The sequence below is a fragment of the Aquila chrysaetos genome, chromosome 4 (genome assembly GCF_900496995.4).
Source record: "Aquila chrysaetos chrysaetos chromosome 4, bAquChr1.4, whole genome shotgun sequence".
Taxonomy (NCBI): Eukaryota; Metazoa; Chordata; class Aves; order Accipitriformes; family Accipitridae; genus Aquila; species Aquila chrysaetos.
Genome location: NC_044007.1, coordinates 8,510,529 through 8,529,323, shown reverse-complemented (window position 1 = coordinate 8,529,323; position 18,795 = coordinate 8,510,529). Strand labels below are relative to the sequence as shown.

Below are 18,795 nucleotides of genomic sequence, written 5' to 3'. Positions count from 1 at the left end.
GCAGCAACCCAATAGGAGGTTTTGTCATGCTTGGACTTAATCTACCTTTTAGAGATGACGTATAATAAATTATCATAATGATTAAGAGCCAAACACAGCATAAATGGAGCCCCTATCACCCAGGCTTCAAGCAAACATTAAGCTTTATAATGAGTGTACACAGTAATGAATAAGTATGTCTCTCAGGCTTTTGTTTCTTGCAGGAATACCCTGAGGGGTTTGGTGCAAGTCAGCAGCCCCAACCATTAAATAACCTTCAGTCAGGCCTCAGAAATCAGGAGGTTTTGAATTCTTTGAACAGACCTTCTGGTCTCAGCACTGGGAATCACACCTCAAAGCTTCTCCTGCTAATAAGAAAGCTAGAAAACAACTTAAAAGGTGAAGGAATTGATGCCCACATTTCTACCCAACCTGAAAAGGAGGCGTTTTGGGGAAACCCCATTAAGATAATCATGACAACATCATTAATCTTATCAACACAGCAATAAACACAAGACTAAAGCCTGCAGCTCCAATGTCAGTGAAACCCATTTGTCTGGAACTGAGTAGATTACTTTTTACCCTGAAAAAAGGTACTACATCCTGATTGAATGCTCTCCTGATTTCCTAAAGGGACCATGTTAGGCACATACTTCACCAGGGATGTGGGGATCCCAGGGGTCCCGGCCACTTCTGCTGGACCAACATCACCTGCCCTGCTCATGGCATAGAATCATAGTATCATACCATGGTTTGGGTTGGAAGGGACCTTAAAGATCATCTCGTTCCAACCCCCCTGCCACGGGCAGGGACATCTTCCACTAGACCAGGTTGCTCAAAGCCTCATCCAGTCTTGCCTTGACCACAAAACAAGGACCCTTCAATACCCCACCACACACACAAATGTTGTCCCCTTTGGGATGAAAGGAGGCAAGCCCAGGAGCTACACAGGTTGGAGGGATGAGGATATTTTAGCCAGATTTTGGCTAGATGATTACTATAGACATTAAGCTGTTCTCCTCTGGCTGGATTTATTGTTGACTCAACAAAAGAAAGCACAGAGAGCTGAGTACCTGCCAAGCCTGTGCAGAGCAGTTGCGCCAAATGCAAAAAAAAAAAAAAAAAAAAAGCCAGCGTAAAATCAGAGGGAAGTCACAGACACTTGTTTTCTCTTACACCTGCAAACCCAAAGCTAACTTCCCTTTTCTTTCAATGGAAAACCTGCAAATGCAGAGCCTTGGGAGAAAACCACCCCCCCCCCCACTGTGAATACTCAAAATGGACGTTTAAAAATCCCACCCCCATCGCAAACTTCACTTCCTGAAGTTGAGCATATTTTGATTCACCTTCTCCTTGCCACTTGCAGTTCATCTTCTAGGGGATATGAATGATAAAGCAATGAGAAAGGGGAAAAGCAAACCTGACACATGCCCACGTCCCCAAGACAGCCAGCTCCAAGCAGGTGGACACAGCAGGAATCACTTGCGTCTCAAGAGCGGCGAGAGATGGGCGATCTGGATCTGCAGAGAGCTTGGGTTAGTCAAATGACTTTTTCAGGGCTTTGTGCCAGAACGAAGCAGAATGAAACAGAGATAATCTGCTGAAAGAATGCCCCATACAGCAGGGGAAGAGCCAGATGCTTCCTGTGCATGACATTTCAGGGTAGCATAAGATACATATCAGGACACGGGTTCAGCACGGTCATCAGCAGCAGGGCAGAGGGAGAAAAAAAAGGTAAAAAAAATTTGGAATATGACAATGCAAAAGCAGAACTACAGGGCCAGTGCGTAGTGCTGGTAAGTTATCGCTCCCTGAGGGCTGGCATTGAGAAAGGGCAGCGGCCAGAGCACCGGAGAGCCATCCCAGTGCAAAGCTGCACGCAGGCGGATAGTAATCTGGGGGACTGTGCGAAACCAGATATTCATGAATGGTTCAGCACAAACCTTGGAAATAAGGAAAGCATCACTGCGAAACAGACTGAGCATTCCCAGCAACCTGAAATGCAACTTTTGATTTAAAAGCTACCAAAGCTAAAAAAAAAAAAAAAAAAAAAAAAAATCAGCCTGCTAAAATGGCATAGACTAGAGGTTCATTTGGTTTTCTGGAAGCATCTGTATTTTGAAAGTCTGTCTAAGGATCATCCATCACAGTCATTTTAGACCTCCAAAGAACTGCCTGCAACTTAGTTGTTGGTTTGGGTTTTTTAACACAGTTCCTTAAATGTCCAAAATTAGGTAATTAAGCAAATAGTGCCTCTAGCAGACATTGGGCTTTCTGTGGTCAGACTTTTCAGTTACATCATGTACTCTTTAGCAACATCTTTCCTTGCCTCCAAGTATTTCTGTGTCTCAGAGGATTTTAGATCACATCGTATCTAAGGCTATAACTGTCCAGCTAGTCACAAATACTCAAAATATTATGAGTTGAACACACAGAGAGACACAGAGCAGAGCACCGAGCGGCAGAGGTGTGATGCAGAATTACAATCCAAAATCTTCTGAATGAGAATCATGTTTTCACATCCCACAGCTGCATTTGCAAGGCAGTGGTACTTTTATTTCTCTACAGAATGACCAATATTTTTAGCTTTATTCTTTTACATATTTAGAGAACAGAAAAGATGTTTCTCTACTAAAGAAATTTCACTTCTGCATCCCCTCATCCCTTCCTGAGAAAAGCCATCAAAAGCACTTTTTTTGCAATGACGGTGAACACGTGTAAGAGCAATGGGCTATCAAGTTAAAGGCAAACGTGTTATAATATCAACGGTGACTTGCATACACGGCAGAGCTATCCTACTGAAAAAAGAGCTCATGAATCCTCTGCTACAAAACATCAGCAAAAGCATCTGAACAGTGTGAACAAAGGGAAATTGCCACAAATTACAACTGATCAGATGTTTGTGCAGGAAAAATTCCATCCTGAGGTTATCACCGGCAATTGGTGCTTCAGAAGACCACCAGAAAGTTGTGAAAGGCTCTTTAAGATAGGAAAAGCCATCTCCTCCTCAACCTTTTGGAGACAGCAATACAGCCCAAAGCACGAGATACAACATCTGGCATATCAGAAACCTTGCTTTTCGGGCTTACTCAAAACTGTAGCGCAGTGGCACGTTTCAGGGTCAACTGGACTTTGACAAAGCAGCAACGCCTCACTGGAACTTAAATGTTGCTATTCTTTCATTGCAGTAAAAAAAGTCGCTAACATTTGCCCTGTGGCAGAGGGCTCACAGCATCCTTTCAAGCAGGGGACAAGGCTAAATATTAAATACTTGAGGAAGTTGCTTTCACACGTGGAAAATCAACATTTTGCAAAAAGCTTCACTCACTGCACATGCAAGCGCCTGGGATCGGGTCAGTCTGGACCTCTCATCTATGAGAGGGTACAGGAGGTGTACACAGGGGGAAGACACCAGCTGGGTTAGTTTTCAGCTAAGCCATGCATCTTAGTATGATTGATTATTTGGGGTTTGACTCTATTTCTATGTAGTAAGCTTTTATGAAAAAGAGTCTGGGTCCTGGGATCTGCAGGGCAGCTCTGAGTCAATCAGGCCAGTAATTTTTTTTCCTTCCTACAGAAAGAGGAGCAGATCCTGTTAATTTGGACCATAAAGATGCTTCTCCATCTCTTTCACACTCATTTACAAGGGACAACACCTATGTGCTGGATGTTTTCTCAATAGATAACACCAAAATATATATATATTTATTTTTTTTTAAAGAAGCAGGCAGGCACAGCTCTCACCGACTTTCAGTAAAGTGCAGACAACTTAGTGCTGTTTGGGCTCTGAAAGCCTCCCATCAGCTTACCTGAGGGACACAGCCTCAGGACTTCAGTTCTCCACAGAAGAAGAAAATCACAAAACCAGTATTAGCTCCTTCGGTTTAAATGCCCCAGCCTCTACCCTCTGGCCCTTGCCTCCCTGGCAAAGAGGTTAATGGGATCTCGCTCCTAGCCATGCTGGGGCAGGACCCATCTGATCTAACATTACCCCTCCATGCCTGAGCAAGTCATCAAGGCTTCTTCAAGTGTCAACAGGGTTGAAGTCCCACCTCCAGAGCCTATTTTTTCGATGTTTCCTCTAAAATGAGACAAATCACATACTAAAGTACCTATTTCTCTTTGCCACCTACAAAAGGAGGACAGATAAACAGCTCTGACAGCAGCGCATGCACTGCAGATGTTGGCACTCGGTCGGATGCATCCCACACTGATCTCCTGCACTCTAAGCAAATTCCCAGCACAGGAAAACACTCCTTGCTCCAGAAGGAGCACAAACTGCTTCCCCCTCCCCATGCCTGTCCTCCATGCGCTCCCTTTCATTTCATAAGGCGAGCAGTTTTCTCCCAATTAAAAGAAACCGGAGTTTTCTTAAAAGAAAATGAAGCGCCAATTCCCTTGGCGACGCCGAGAACATACTCCCTTCTGCAAGGTCGTTTTTAGATTATGGGGTTGCAGCAGCCTATTATTCCCAGTATTGATTCTGCCAGTAGCTCTGTCAGCCGGCAGCACTGAGGTGGGCAGGTGGAGTGGGAGTCCTGCCCACGAGAGCCACACGTGTGCGAGACCTGGAGCGAGACAGAGAAACCAAGCCCTACCCTCAGCGCTGAAAGGCAGGGCTTGTTGCCAAACATAAGCATGGTTTTCCTTCATATCTTAGTCATCCCACATGTTTTTGCTTCCATTGTACTTCCTACGGAAAAGAGTCCCAGAAGCCAAGCTTTTTTCCTAGCTGTTTGTTTTCTCGGCTCCTTTGAGCACTGACTCGGTTTGACGGCTTTCCCTCGCCCCTTTTTGTCCTCACCGCCAACCCAGGACACCCAGGACGACAGCGCTCTCAGCGCTTCCTCACTTGAAAAGCCACAGAAATGAAGAATAAAGACTTGCCTGGGAAAAAAAAAAAAATATACTGGAGCTGCCACGGTTGGGAAGCCCTGCGAACCCAAAACCACCTTCCCCAGCATAGGTACAATTGCCACATCTCCATCCCCCTTCCCAGCACTGTGACCAAGAGGAGAGAGACATAACACTGTTCAGGTTTCATCCTGCCAGAGAAGAAAAGACGAGTGTTGTGGTAGTGGCTCCCTCCACTCTCCATCACTGCATGTCAAGTGAAGTATGAGAGGAACATCTCTCAGTAGGTACCAGAGTAATTGCAGTCCTTAAGGCACCTCAGATTACAGAGTTGCCTGGGCAGCAGTAATTCTTCCGCCCATCAAGGTTTTCTGCTTGAAAGGTTGACACATTTGCAGCTACTTTAGGCCTGGCAGCTCTCTAAACTACGCTCCCACAGGGCACTACTGTGCACCTGGACTGATTAATTCCCATACCCATGCACCCTTCACTGTTCAAGAGTCATCGTGGCTGGATTTTACCTCTGCTTTCATGGGCAGGCAGCCAGCAGCATCCCACTTTGATACCCTCTCCAGGGATATTCCACCTCTCTGCCAAGCAGGGCCACAAAATCCTGCCGAGGGGCACCTACTCTCAACGCACTGCCAATCACATGCTGTCATTTGCAACCATGTCTGCTACCTATTGAGAGCTATTAATCATAGAAACATAGAATGGTTTGGGTTGGAAGGGACCTCAAAGATCACCTAGTTCCAACCCCCCTGCCACGGGCAGGGACACCTTCCACTAGACCAGGTTGCTCAAAGCCCCATCCAACCTGGCCTTGAACACTTCCAGGGAGGGGACATCCACAGCCTCTCTGGGAAACCTGGTCCAGTGTCTCACCACCCTCACAGTAAATGAGCCACATTCATTTTTCTCATCTAGTATATTAAGGGTTACAACGTTGTAGCTTACAAAACCAAAACCACTTAGTTAAGACTCTCATATACTGAGAGCTTAGGTATCATTCACTACCTGTCCAGCAAAAGGAAGCACACTTTTATTTTTACAAATAGGTATAGTTAGGATCAAGTAAGCATTAAACTCTCCTTTCCCCATCCAAACCAGTGGAGTCTCTAGGAATATTACTCTGGTGCATTTTAACATCTCGTCGGTCATGTTTGCACAACATGGGATATGGAGAACCCTTAAAGAGAGAAAAAAAGAGCCCATAGTGTTATTTATCCTACTGGAGTCTCCTTATCCTGCAAATTCAAAGGTTCCCCATATATCTTCATTACTTTAAACTTTTGGCATCTGTGACTTCCCCACGGAATAAGCCATCTGCATTTCAGCTCTTCAGCGGTAGGTGCCTAAGGATTGTCAGTACTTCAATATACTGTGCAGACCCATCCAGCGCTGTTCCAAAAAGTTTTAGTGTGATAGCACATTTAAAAAAGGGATAGAAAAGAAATATTAATTAAAACCAGACAAGCTCTGAAAGAGGTGCAAAATAGCAGCTACAGTCTATAGCTGCCAAAGCCACACCAGAGTTCCCAGCTCTTCTACGGCAGAGACAGAAATGAAACCCTGTCTTCAATCCAGTGTCCTATCCAAAGTCTATCCCCTTTTGCCCACTTTAAAAATGAGCAGTCTCGATTTACCTAATCTCTACGAACAGGACCCCTTCAAAGGCTGGAATCCGAGATCGTATCATGGACTTTTGTTGGAACAAAGATAAAGTAAATGTCCCTGAAACTGTAGGTCACCAGTGCTCAGCCTGTGATTACGCGGTAGTTAAGAATAAGCTCAGATCAATATTGTCACTGAAACCCATCTTTTCAAAGCAGTGGCTATAGCAGCACTGCAGGTAGAGGGGCCAAATGTTACCAGACGTTGTTGGAAAGTGCAGTTGGGAGGCTAGTGATTCAGGCTTGTATCAGCAGAATGTGTTACAGACATATTCTGGATATTTCATAAATAACAGAATTCAGTCAGCCAGCAGTGTTCTTCCTTGATTAAGGATGGGTTGATAGATAATTGTATATATATGTATACCTCCTCACCTGCTCTAAGAGGTACCTTGTGCAGGGAAAATCTGTGTTCAGCTTGTCCAAATGCTCCATCTAAACCTGCCTCTTTTTCTTTCCTGTACATTAGAAGGCAAGAGAGGTGCTCCCATTTTTCTTGTAGTTTGGGACCTCACAATGTAGACCTTGCTAGTTTTTATTATTCCCGCATGTGGCAGAGTTCCCCTTCCTGTTGTTATCCACTGACACATTGTCACTGCAGGGGAAAAAGGAAGGAGAAGGTGGTAATGACACGAAACACAAAGTTGTAACCTGAAGTTTATTCCTTTTTGGCTGTCGGAGGCTGCTTGAAGCATGAATCCAGTTCTGCTGTTTAAAAAAGGAATTACCCAAGTGACTCATGTCTTGCTGAGAGAGAGACCGCTAGCTTGTTCGTCACACGCCAGCGTTCAGAGCACACCACTTGTCCATGCTTACAGCAAGAACCTGACTCCTGCAATTTATTCCTGGGTCTGCTGTGGATAGCATGGCTTTGGGGAAATAGCGATAAAAACTAGAAAACTTAATGATTTTAAACTGATGCTTCCCTTCCCAACAGACTCTTCCATCACAGACTTAAGTTCAAATACTGAAGCTGAGATTTTAAACTTGTGCTTACATTTTAAGTCTCGTTCACATAGTCATTAGCGGCATTAAATTGGGGGAGAATCTGCTATGAAATTTAGTCATCTGGTACCATGAAAAATTGTTGGCATGGTGGTTTGATGTTCTGAGAGGAGCTGGTACTCCAAACCAGAAGATACCAGAGCTTTTCAAGTCCTGCTCATTATTTGCTTTGCAATGACACAGGAAACAGTAACGGCTTTAATCTGTAAATAATCTTTCCTTCAGGGATCTGGGAACAATCTACAGGACGCAGCAGTTGCATTTTTCTTCCCCCATGAAATGCTTCATTAAAGTACTGCTCACTTAATAACAAGTTTGGGGAGATAAAAAAAAAGAAAAAAAAAAGAAAAATAAATGATGCGTTTTCATGCAAAGCCAAAACTCCTGCACCTCTTTGCCTTGTTGTGCTACAAACAGCTTGCTTGAGTTGCAGGAGATTTGGCTTTGCATAAGAATGTTTCACAGAACAAGAGGGAAAAACAATTCTTAAACACAAGGGAAAAATTAAGAGGGAAAATGCAAGGTAAGATGGCCAGATGAGCCGCTAAAGGCTCTGACACCTTGATCTCGGCACATCAAATAGAATACATCTACTTACATGCAGACTGTGCCCTTCTCCTAAAAGTACACTCCCTGCTCAGTACACAGATACTCAACTTCAGATCAAAGCATTCTCAAGGATTTTTTTTTTCTTTCAGCCACTTCCAGTCACTTCCTCCAGTCACCCTCACTCCTTCCTACAGCTCTTGATACATCAGATACAGGGCGGCACTTCGGATTCGAGTTTTAATGCTGTACATCACCATGATTGATCGGACTTCAGCAAAAAGACTGTGCAACAATAATTTCGGAAAGACGGAGGATTACTTTTGGTGTGATACTGCAAATCAATCTTCATTTTAGAGTAATTAATTCCAGCAGCTACAAGACTGGCAACACGGACACTAGTGCCGCAGGTACCCAGTAACAGTACCACCCAGGTTCCCTGCAGCAAGGCAAGCTACCGGCTTTGTAACTAAGATTTATGATGGGACTCTTCTGCCAAGCAACCCCCACTAGTGAGACAGTATTATTTCTGCAACAGGTTGCCCAGAGAGGTGGTAGATGCCCCATCCCTGGAAACATTCAAGGTCAGGTTGGACAGAGCTCCGAGCAACCTGACCTAGTAGAATTTGTCCCTGCTCATTGCTGGGGGGTTGGACTAGACGACCTTTAAAGGACCCCTCCAACCCAAACCATTCTATGATTCTATGATTCTTTTATCCTGCCAGCCTATCCCCAAGATCAGAGGCAGAGGACTATGCTTGCTGGTTAGAGGAGCAGCAAATACAAGAAATACCTAAGGGAGCCACACTGCTTGTCCAGGCAAAATGGGGTGAAATCCTGGCCATGGCAAATTTTGTAAAAGCTGCAGACAGAGGAAGGAACTCAACAGTCTGATTTGCGGTGGCTGGTTATATTAAGGATACTGGAAAATGCATTGATGATCCTGGTTGCATAATTAAGAGCATCAAACTAAAACTTTGGGCCAAATTATGTTCTCATTTTAGTTCATTTAGATCTGTGAAAATGAAATTAATTACTCAAGATCTTCACCGACATAATAAAGCTGGTCATTTTGGCATTGCAATCTATGGGTACTCATTACAGAAGCTAAACCACAGGCTCGCTCCAGATGGCTTGTCTCTATAACACAGCATACATCCAAGGCACTTCATAAACTAATCACCTACTGATCATATCCCTTCAATTAAAAATTACTCAATATTTCCATGTGCTGGCATCCATTTTAGAAATACCAGAAAATTACAAAGTGCTTGGCCAATAATATGCAGCATTTCCTACATTAGAGAAATGACATTAACCAGTTCAGTAAGGCAGTATAGTTTATATCTGGCACATGGTGTATTTGGAAGTTTCTCCACCTCTACACGTGCTGTGGCAACAGCCTTAGTGGGACCAGCTACGAGCAGACACGAATAGAGAAAAAATGTTTCGTGCCCTACAGTGGGGACACAGATGGAGAGAATTTTTAGAGCAAAAGCTCCAAAGGAAGCTCCAGCATCGCTCTTTTTCGATGAAGCGGACCCAGGTTGATGCACACGTTGCCGCAGAGGAGAGGACACAGGAGGGGAAGAGCTTTGCTGAGCGGTGCGGGGTTAACCAGGAGGTTTCATTCCCCCGCTAAATCACACATTTGCTTACACAGTTGTGCCACTTACTCTGGTTTATATCAGGTGAATATAGAAAAGTAGAGAGGCGTGGACCTGAGAAGATGATGATGATGATGATGGGTTTTTTTGTGGTAAACAAAAATAGAGAGAGCTCACTACAGGGTTTTCTGGTTTCCTTATATAAAGTATAGACACAAAGCCAACTGGTTTTTTTATTCTTAATGGAAACTCCTCAGAGCATCACTCACCAGCTATTTCAGTTTGAATCAATGAAGTCTCTTCTCCAGGAATACAGTCATTAGCTCCTCCAGTCTCTGCTGATAGACAGGCAGGGCTTACATTAGTCATGGCTAACAACTTGGAGCAACTTGCAATAAAGCTAAATTACGCCTTTGACAAAGTAGCAGACTTCCCTACCTCATTGTAAAGAAAATTAAGGGTATTCTCCAGTCAAACAGCTGTGCCTGGCAAATTTGGTTCAATATATTTAACATCGTAGCCACACTTTCAGCCAGGAAAAGGTGGCTCAGCTCCACAGCAGGAGCAGATGTTTGTATGGGATCACTGAACCAGGGTGAGCAAAATCTTCCTGTACTGCGCCTTTTTGACAAGTGTCCCAGAATTCAGTGGTTTTTCACTACACTGGGTGAATCATGGGCTGTAGGTATCCTATGGTCCATAAACACAGGACCCTCCACAGTCATCTAAACAACCTTGTATGTGCCTTGTCATCTCCCTTCGCGAATACACCTTGCTAGTCTGCCGAGACAGCCATTTACCACCTCTTCTCAAAGACAGTAATTAAGACATTTGCTTCAGTCACTCATGTCCCCCATGCTTTTAGTGTTTATAAATATTAATGACCCCGATTGCTATATAGCACTACTGTAGTTTAAAGCTTGGAGCATCTCAAATAGTCATGGCAAAGCGACAGTTATTGGGAAATCAAAGCTGACAAGAGAATGCAAGAATAAAATTTGCAAAGGGAATAAGGTGGGCCATCGCATGAGGCCACCCATCTTGCTCCTTGACATTATGTGGCTGTGTTTAGGTAGTTCAAACTCTGTGCAAGTGTGTCACTACACCAAAATTGTGCTTTGCAGCAATGACAAATGTGACTCGTTCATTTTAGAATATGTAGGGGTATAATAACGTACCAGTTCCCTTTAGAGCAGCCCTATGAAAAGGTATATTCAACTTCCCTTTTATCACGATACAGACCAGTATGATATAAACACAGCCTTAAAAATAAGCATGTAGACAATCAAAACGTAAACAAAAAGTATATAAATTTGGGGCTGTAAAGGAGTTGGCCATGATGATCTGAAGGCAACCTGTGCTTCCCCACCCCAAAACTGTACTTTTGCCTTTGCTACTTGTCTCAGTGAACACTAGCTTAACTTGTGCTAATAAAGATCAATTTTCTTCACAGCAGATAGGTATGCTGTAGCCTTTATTCCAGAAACCCCAGTATTTTCAGCTAAGAGCTTCACCCCGTTCTAGGTTGCAGACCTTTTCTTACAGATGCCACTCATGACCAGAAACCTAGTGTACTACCTTATTTTTACTTCACTGCTAGCAACTAGAGTCACTGCAGGTCATTAACGAGACTTGTCTGGCTGAACAGCTTCCAGAATTGCAATGAAGTAGCTATTTAATATTCTCAGACAAAAGGTACCATGCAAATAAAAAGCACTGTGTTGTACCAAAGAGGGTCCTCTGATTACCATCTCTTATTAGTCCAATAGAGGTAAATGGATTCTAGCCTGAGTTTTCGCGTTACAGTTTCCTGGATAAAGAGTCTTTAGTTTAAAATAAACCCTGCTAAACAAGCTATAGTCCACTTAGCTTGACAAATTTAAACAATTAACCTGCGGGAAGCCAAGCTTCTTTTTCATATTTGCAGGTCAGCTGCCTTGAGACAATGTCTGAAGTACAAATAGGCTTTCAGGGTCAGATTCTGATTTCATTCAGCACGGTGTAAATCAGGAATAATCCCTTTAGAGATTAGTAGGAGTGAGATCAGATTCAGGCTCTTGGAATTAAGCACAAACCATGTGCTTGCTGGGCTTATTCTAATTCTGCTAAGTACAAAGCAGTTCTCCTTCAGCATGTCCCTCTCCCATTCTGTCTAAAGCACTCTGAGCTGAGGAGCAAAGGAAGTGCTGCTGATAACACCCAAAGGAAGACGTTTGTCATTGCAAAATACTTTTGCCTACAATGTTATTAAATAAGCCTTGCAGTTAAAAAAAAAAAAGAGACACCCCCCCCCCCCCTCAAATTACACAGGCAGAGCAAAGTTGTGTTTAAAGATCCCTCCTGACCCCTGAACCATGAAATGAACTACAGTAACCATCTTTTACAAGAAACAAACACATTTAATTACTTTGATTTGCAGCATCTGTCTCTGGTTCTGGCTATATATCAAAGGAAAATATAAGCAGAGCTTTTGCTAGATGCATGCAACATCCTTAGGAAGCATCTCAACAGGAATTCCAGCATTGTTAAATGAATGCAATGTCATCTGAAAGTCATTTGTGTTTTTCCCCTGCCACCGTCGCCTTTGAAAGGTCAGGCAATAAAAAGACAAACATGCCAGTGAGTACCTTGCTTATTTTTAGGTAAGGTCAAAAACCAAGTCACCACCTCGATGAAACTGTGCGTCACTGTGCAACTATACCAAAACGATGTAACTTTTGCCATTCATCGTGCTTGTGGTACATCCCTGCTAACATACCCGTTTGAGTGTGCACCTAGAGAATCATGGTGAAAGAGGCTAAGATAAAAGTCTCCATCCTATTTAGCTCAAGATACAAACATCACAAGTGATGGGGAACTATGAAGTTACCCACTGAGAAGGATAGCATGAGCCTGCATAAATACCATTCTCATTTGATGTGGAGTAGTTTAGTCTCTCTGCCATGATGCTTACATCGTTTATGCCTCCCAAAATAGCCTATTGAGCAGACTGAAGGACACCTTTAATTCTAGATGCCAGCTGCGCTGCTTTGTTCTGCACCTCCTGAAAAAAACCCCAATTTTAACTGTCCCAACACCCAAGTCACTCTGCAGGTTCCCACTGAATGCCTCAAAGATCACTCATCAGGTTTGAAATCTTTTACCACGTAAAGTTGACAAGGATCCCTTACTCTGTGGCCTTTGAGGAAGAAAAACAGCCTTGTAACATTCTCATGTCCCAACAACTTTGGACAGGAAGTTGAAATTCAATAGAAGCTATAAGTGGACTGTCAAAGGTCTGTCACACCTATGAAAGAATTTCCTTTGGGAAGGGGAAGGTAACTTTGTAAGAAAGAAAATTTTATCTTTATTTACCTTCACCTGGACTTTCGGATGTTGATGACTGATGGCTCTAAGAAAAGTACTCTGCTATAGAGATTGAAGAGTCCTGTTGGCTTTGGGTAAGGAAACCACCATCGACAAGTCTGTTCGTACAACTGCCATGTGTTTTAAAGATTATGAGACGTCACAAGCTTTGTTAAGTCTCATTAAGCAGATGACAGCTTCAGCAATCGATTCAAACACACGTGCTGAGCAACATCCCTGTGCCGACTCAGAGGGAACCATGCTACTCACTCCGACTCTGTGAGATATTTTGGTCTTGCCTTCAACAGTCTCCAGGTAATGAGCAGATCAAGCCCTAATGAGCTCATTAGATATGACAAGTCTATACTCAAGGTTACTGTGCACGACCCTATTCTCTCTTGGAGAAAGGTGAAACCGTCATGCAGCATTTGTTACTGATGGAAGAGAGGATTAAAACCAAAACATGGCACTTGGTCCGAGATGTGGAAACACCTTAATTTCCTTGGAAGTCAATATTGTTGGTGCCAGCCAAAGCAATGCTGCCACATACCTGCTCAGGAGTAGCAATCAGCTCAGAAGAGAGCATGGCAGCTGGAAGGGGAGATCTGAAAGATTGATTCTGACAGCTATAAAAGCAAGAGGGTTTTTAATATTCAGAAAAATGTCAGTGCCCTAATAACAAAATTTCCGTCTCTAAGAGCTACACCTGTCAAATGAAACCTGATTAGATACAAAAGTAAAAAAGGCATCTGGGCTTTGACAAATTCAGTACAGTTTCCTTTGTAGAGGTGAGGGACTGTGAAGGAGATACTTTTCAAAACGAACAAGTCTCACCTGGTTTTACCCTCAACGTGACCCTCGGGCACCGATGGCAGAATGCCACAGTTCACAATTTAAGTGAGGAGGGTGCCAGCAGCGGAGGAGCAGGTGGCACCAGTTTCAACGGCACCAAGTTTCACCCTGCGGAAGAGCTGTCTTGCAAAGCCGGCTGGTTTCTTCCGAGTGGGAAGGGTTACACGCCACCCTGGTAATCCCACCCGCGGTGAGTGCACCTCTGCCAAGCAAGCCTGAAAATCCCGTAGGAAGCAAACCAGGTTGCCTCAGGGTCTCTTGTTCCACCTCCAGTCTGTTCCATGAGAAGTACCTTACTGAGGACACACACCGATATCTTTTGCGTCTGCGTATCGCAGCCAGTAAATTTCCAAGCAAGACAGTAAGGGCGTAAAATCTTTACCGGCAGACAACAGCCAAGACTCATAATATTATTTTCCAAATTCAGAAACGTGCCAAAAGTGTGGTTAGCAGCTCTGAGACCAACCTCAGGGGAGAGTTACACCTTGACAAAATGCCTTTTTTCCAAAACGAAGCTGTGCTGGTTTTTTTTTTTTTTTTTTTTTTTTTCATAAAATGCAGAGAACCTCTAAGTTTACATGTGGTAAGATAAATCAGGGAAATGACATTTTGAGCAAAGCGTCTTTAAGAATTCACACACACACACACAAAAGAAGAAAGGTTGGATGTGTGGATCCCTGACAGCTTGCCTGAGGAGGATCTAAGGATTGTTTTCTGCTGCACTAACATCTAACTCTTGGTCAGGCTTGTTCCCACCGGACAACTGTCTTTCTTCCAAAAGAACAACTTTAAATGGGGCAAAATTCTTAGGATTGTTTGTCAATTAGTGTGATGACAGTCCCCACAGACAGGACTTGGGTATTTTAAGCCACAGGGACAAAGGGCTACTATCTAAACTGGGGTGGGGGAAGCTCCTTTCCAAGAAACAATAGAGGCAGTGACCGCACTGAGCACTTCTGGCTTAATCTGGTAGAATTTTAGCTTTATATAGCATTCTTCATCCAGAGCTTTTACAGGTAAAGGAAAAGCAAGTATCCTCCTTTTAAGCCGGCAGAAACAAAGCACGAGAAATGAACCCCTCCACTACGCCAGCAGCGGGTCAGATGGCAGCAGAGGAAGAAACGAGCAGCCTCTTCTCCTGGTGCTCTGTGAGGCAGAGACACCCCCCTCTGAACGATCTGGGAATGTAAATCTAACCTATCGATTCTTTTCCATCCAAACCTCCGGTTTTTCCCCTATTAAAAAAAAAATCCCAAAAATGAATTGCAATTACATAGCAACATCCTCTGCCAATACTTAGACTCAACCTAGTATCGACAGGAGACTCTTGCCTTGCAGAGAGGCAGCTTACTCTAAACTCCTTTGTTCCGTTGCTACTAGCAAATGTTTTAGCCACTTCTGCAATTACTGAATCACCTTGTAATTTTCAACAACCTTGTATTTTTTCAACAGCCAACATCTATCTCCTGCTCCTTCGCTCTTTGGCCTCATGACCACTTACGTAGTTGCTCGAGGCTTACTTCTGTTTGAAGCACTGGCCATTTCACACGGCAGAGTTACAGCGCTTTTGGAGAAGCCCAGGTAGGGCACAAATCAGTGTCTTAACTGGGCATTTACACCCAACTCTTGTTGGTGTAATTTAACTGTCTGAATTGTGAGCATTATGTCACATCACAGCAATACCTGGAGGGCAAATATATATATTGATAATATATATATTTTTTCTGAAAGCTTCCATGATTTTAAAGGACTATGAAAGAAAAAAAAAACAGAAGAAGGTGTCTCAATTTCTATCACTTTTATTTCCTGTAACTTGAGTGAAATTCCCACTTGTAAGAGACCTAACCCACCCCATTTTTCCTCAGTCTGGAACGTGCATGACAGTTCTCCAGTGTCCTCAAATATTTTACAGCGCACGTATCCTACAGGTGAATGAAACACTTCCAGTTTCTCAAAGGGGCCAAAAAGCACCTGAATATTGCACACAACTATGTATGTAGTTAAACTAGTCCTATCAAACCTAATCTGGTGGCCTGGGGTGAAGTTTGTCTGTAATCAGTACACTTTTTAATAGGTTTGCCTTATTAGGTTGTCTCCCTGACTACACATACATCTTGCTGCCCTAGCAAGCTAATGAAGTGGCCATTTGAGATGGCAGGATGGCTATGCTCCAGCGTCCCCGCAGTTTTATCACAGAGTTGTGTAGCTGCTGCTATTTCACGCATCCTGCTACCACGATACAGGCTTTTCCTCTATCATTTGTCGTCTGCAGCAGTTTTTAATTTTGCATATCTATTTTTGCATATTTTTGCAATATTCACAGAAAATCTCCTGTGACAGCAGATTCCCCTGTAAGGTCTCAGGAACCAGGCAAGCAAAAGCAGCGCACCGACAGCCACATGGAAAAAGCACCAAACCGCACCATCCTTGCAGCACTACAGCGATAACCTCATCGCAGCAGACAAAGCAGAAATATAGGTGGGTTTTGTTGCATCGGCAGTGCTTTTGCACATCACTGATGACTGCACTACTCAATGGAGTGGCAGACAGTGAATCGCTAAAGCCAACGTCTCATCTCTAAAGCTCTTCTGTCCACGCAGTTTAAGATTTTCTTTTACCTTTCCTATGTCAAAATCAAGCTGTTGGTTAAAAGAGCAATGTTTATGTCCTTACTGGAGTCTCCACGTGTTTTACAGGCGGAACCCAACCTCCAGGAAACAGAAACACCGTCATTTACAGCTGGCAAGACTGGAGCAGAGAGCTGAGACGGGACAGGGCTCAGCTCTCCAAGCCGACCCCAGGTTCTCAGCCGCAAGCGTGTCCTCCCACCACCACGCGCTTGTCCTCAGATGCAAAGTTTAAGCGTCCCCAGCTCTCCCCATGTTTTGGTTCTCTCTGACCTTGGCTCACGGAGAACAAAGCACGGCAGAGGAAGGGGAGTGGTGGGAGCCACAGAAGTAGTCTGTTCTCCTCTGGTATGCAGCAGTTGTGGAAACGGGACTGGTAAGAGGAAGAACACATGCAAAAGAAGGACAAAAGCCACAGAAAGGTACCAGAACAGCAGGGCTGAAGGACATTTCAGCGTCTACTCAGGAAGGAGAGAAATGTAGATGAAACTAGGAAAACTCTCCCTGAAGCTCTGAAGAAGCTCTCAGTATCTCACGTACACTTTGTATTTCTACGGGCACCTCAAGTCACCACATCGCAGCCGGCAGAATAACATCAGTGGAGGTAAGTTTTTCACCTGGAGATGAGATCTTGAAGCAAAGCCCTATCCTCTGGCCCCACAGCTGCACCTCCTGCCCAGGCGCTCCCTGTGAATCCATTACAGATTCCCCAGTTACAAGGGTAAGCCACACCATAGGCATTTCTGGCAGCCCAAAAGAAAGGAGCTGCCTTTTGCCAAATTTATAAAGCAACCCCACACTATCCTTCCAAACTGTTTCCCTCCTCTTATCACAATAAAAGAGGACTTTGATTTTCATATTATATTTTTCTAAGAACTAGTTTACATTTGAATATTGCCTTCCTAAGCAAAAGAAGATTTCACAAGAGTCTGTTTAACTATTGGCTGTTTAGAAAGGCTAATGCAATTTTTCCTTGCATTTCTGTGTTGCCATTACAGCACAACCTCCAGAGCATGAGAGATAACTTCCTAACTTGCACAACTTTATTGCAAAGGTTATGTCTCAGCTGCTGAACTGTATGTACCTCCGTGTCCTGTATGCAAACTCAGTATCTGCCTGCTTTGTGTTTCCACCAGTACTACTGCTTGATCACCTAGGGATATTATTAGGTAGCCCTCAGAATTAACATTTGAAGTTTGATGCTGAACTTTTGTTAACGGGATACAGGGCAAGCAAAAGTTCATTTTTACTTTTCAGGGTGATTTTTTTAGGTTAGAATTAAGCCAACTGTTTGGGAATAGCAGCAGGTCTGTTTGTAAGACACAGAGTGAAGCCACAAGAGACCTGCTCATACAGTCTTCACTTCTCAATAAGAGCAAATTTTATCTGAAGGGAAAAAGCAAAGGATGTGGGAGGGGGAAAGAGAAGGGAAAGATCAAGAAGGAAGACTTCTAATTCTTCTAAGAAGGATTAGACTGAGAAGCAGGAGAGATCTTTCTTTACTTGAAATGCACAGAATTGCCCCTGAAGAGAAAAGCTGGGTGAACCTTCTGAAGAATAGTAAGTTCAATACAAAAATAGTTTCAAAGAGACAAGAAACAAAAACCCAAATTCAGGTATAATATCAATATTGCCATCGGCTGACATAAACTGTGTCGATGCAGGTCACATCAAATTCAGAGGAATCATTCTGACATTTCTGAAGGCAAACTTTCTTCTTGGGTCTTTCAAAATTACTAATTTTAACTACCTGAGAGTTTGAAATGGACCTGGAATTAAGATTACATAAACCAAAAAGCAAGAATGCTTCGCTTGATCAAAACCATAATTAACTTGACCTGCCTTTGTTTAATTGAAGTTTGCTTTGATTCAGTGTACACCAGCATTTTCCTCAGTTTTGTCACCAAAAAATCTGAGTCAGATCATCTGCACAAACAGATTTAAATCAAGATCTAGTAAGAGAAAGTATTAGATGCATGGTGCGACAGCATTAGCAGCTAAAGTCTCGCACTAATGCAGGCTGCAGCCTGTATACCTGCTCAAGGGCAGGTCATGCAAAAGGCATCACCATTTCCCATCAGACTAAAGGAATTTAAGATATAGGCATGGATGCCCTTATTGCACCGACAGCTTCATATGCACTGTAGAGTGTCATAAAAGAGACAAATACTGTAAGGTCAGCTCCGATTTAAGTTGCAGGTAGCCCTATACCATGTTCTTTACACATGACTTTGTAGAAGTCTCAGGATGAAGTAACACAGGTCTCTGCTTCAAGACTAATCCCAAAGGACTGTCTGTAGGACTCAG

The 18,795-nt window shown here is 43.5% G+C and overlaps 1 protein-coding gene across 3 annotated transcripts in view; it reads right to left on the bottom strand.

Annotated features, from left to right (window-relative positions):
* ST3GAL1 (ST3 beta-galactoside alpha-2,3-sialyltransferase 1) overlaps positions 1 to 18,795 on the bottom strand; it is a 79,218-nt gene that overhangs the window by 54,996 nt on the left and 5,427 nt on the right. The window contains exon 2 of one of the 3 annotated variants that reach the window (XM_030012872.1): positions 1,400 to 1,499. The exons of the other annotated variants lie outside the window; for them this stretch is intronic. The gene's annotated coding sequence lies outside the window, so the exon portion shown is untranslated. The remainder of the gene's footprint in view (positions 1 to 1,399; positions 1,500 to 18,795) is intronic. 3 annotated transcript variants of the gene reach the window in all.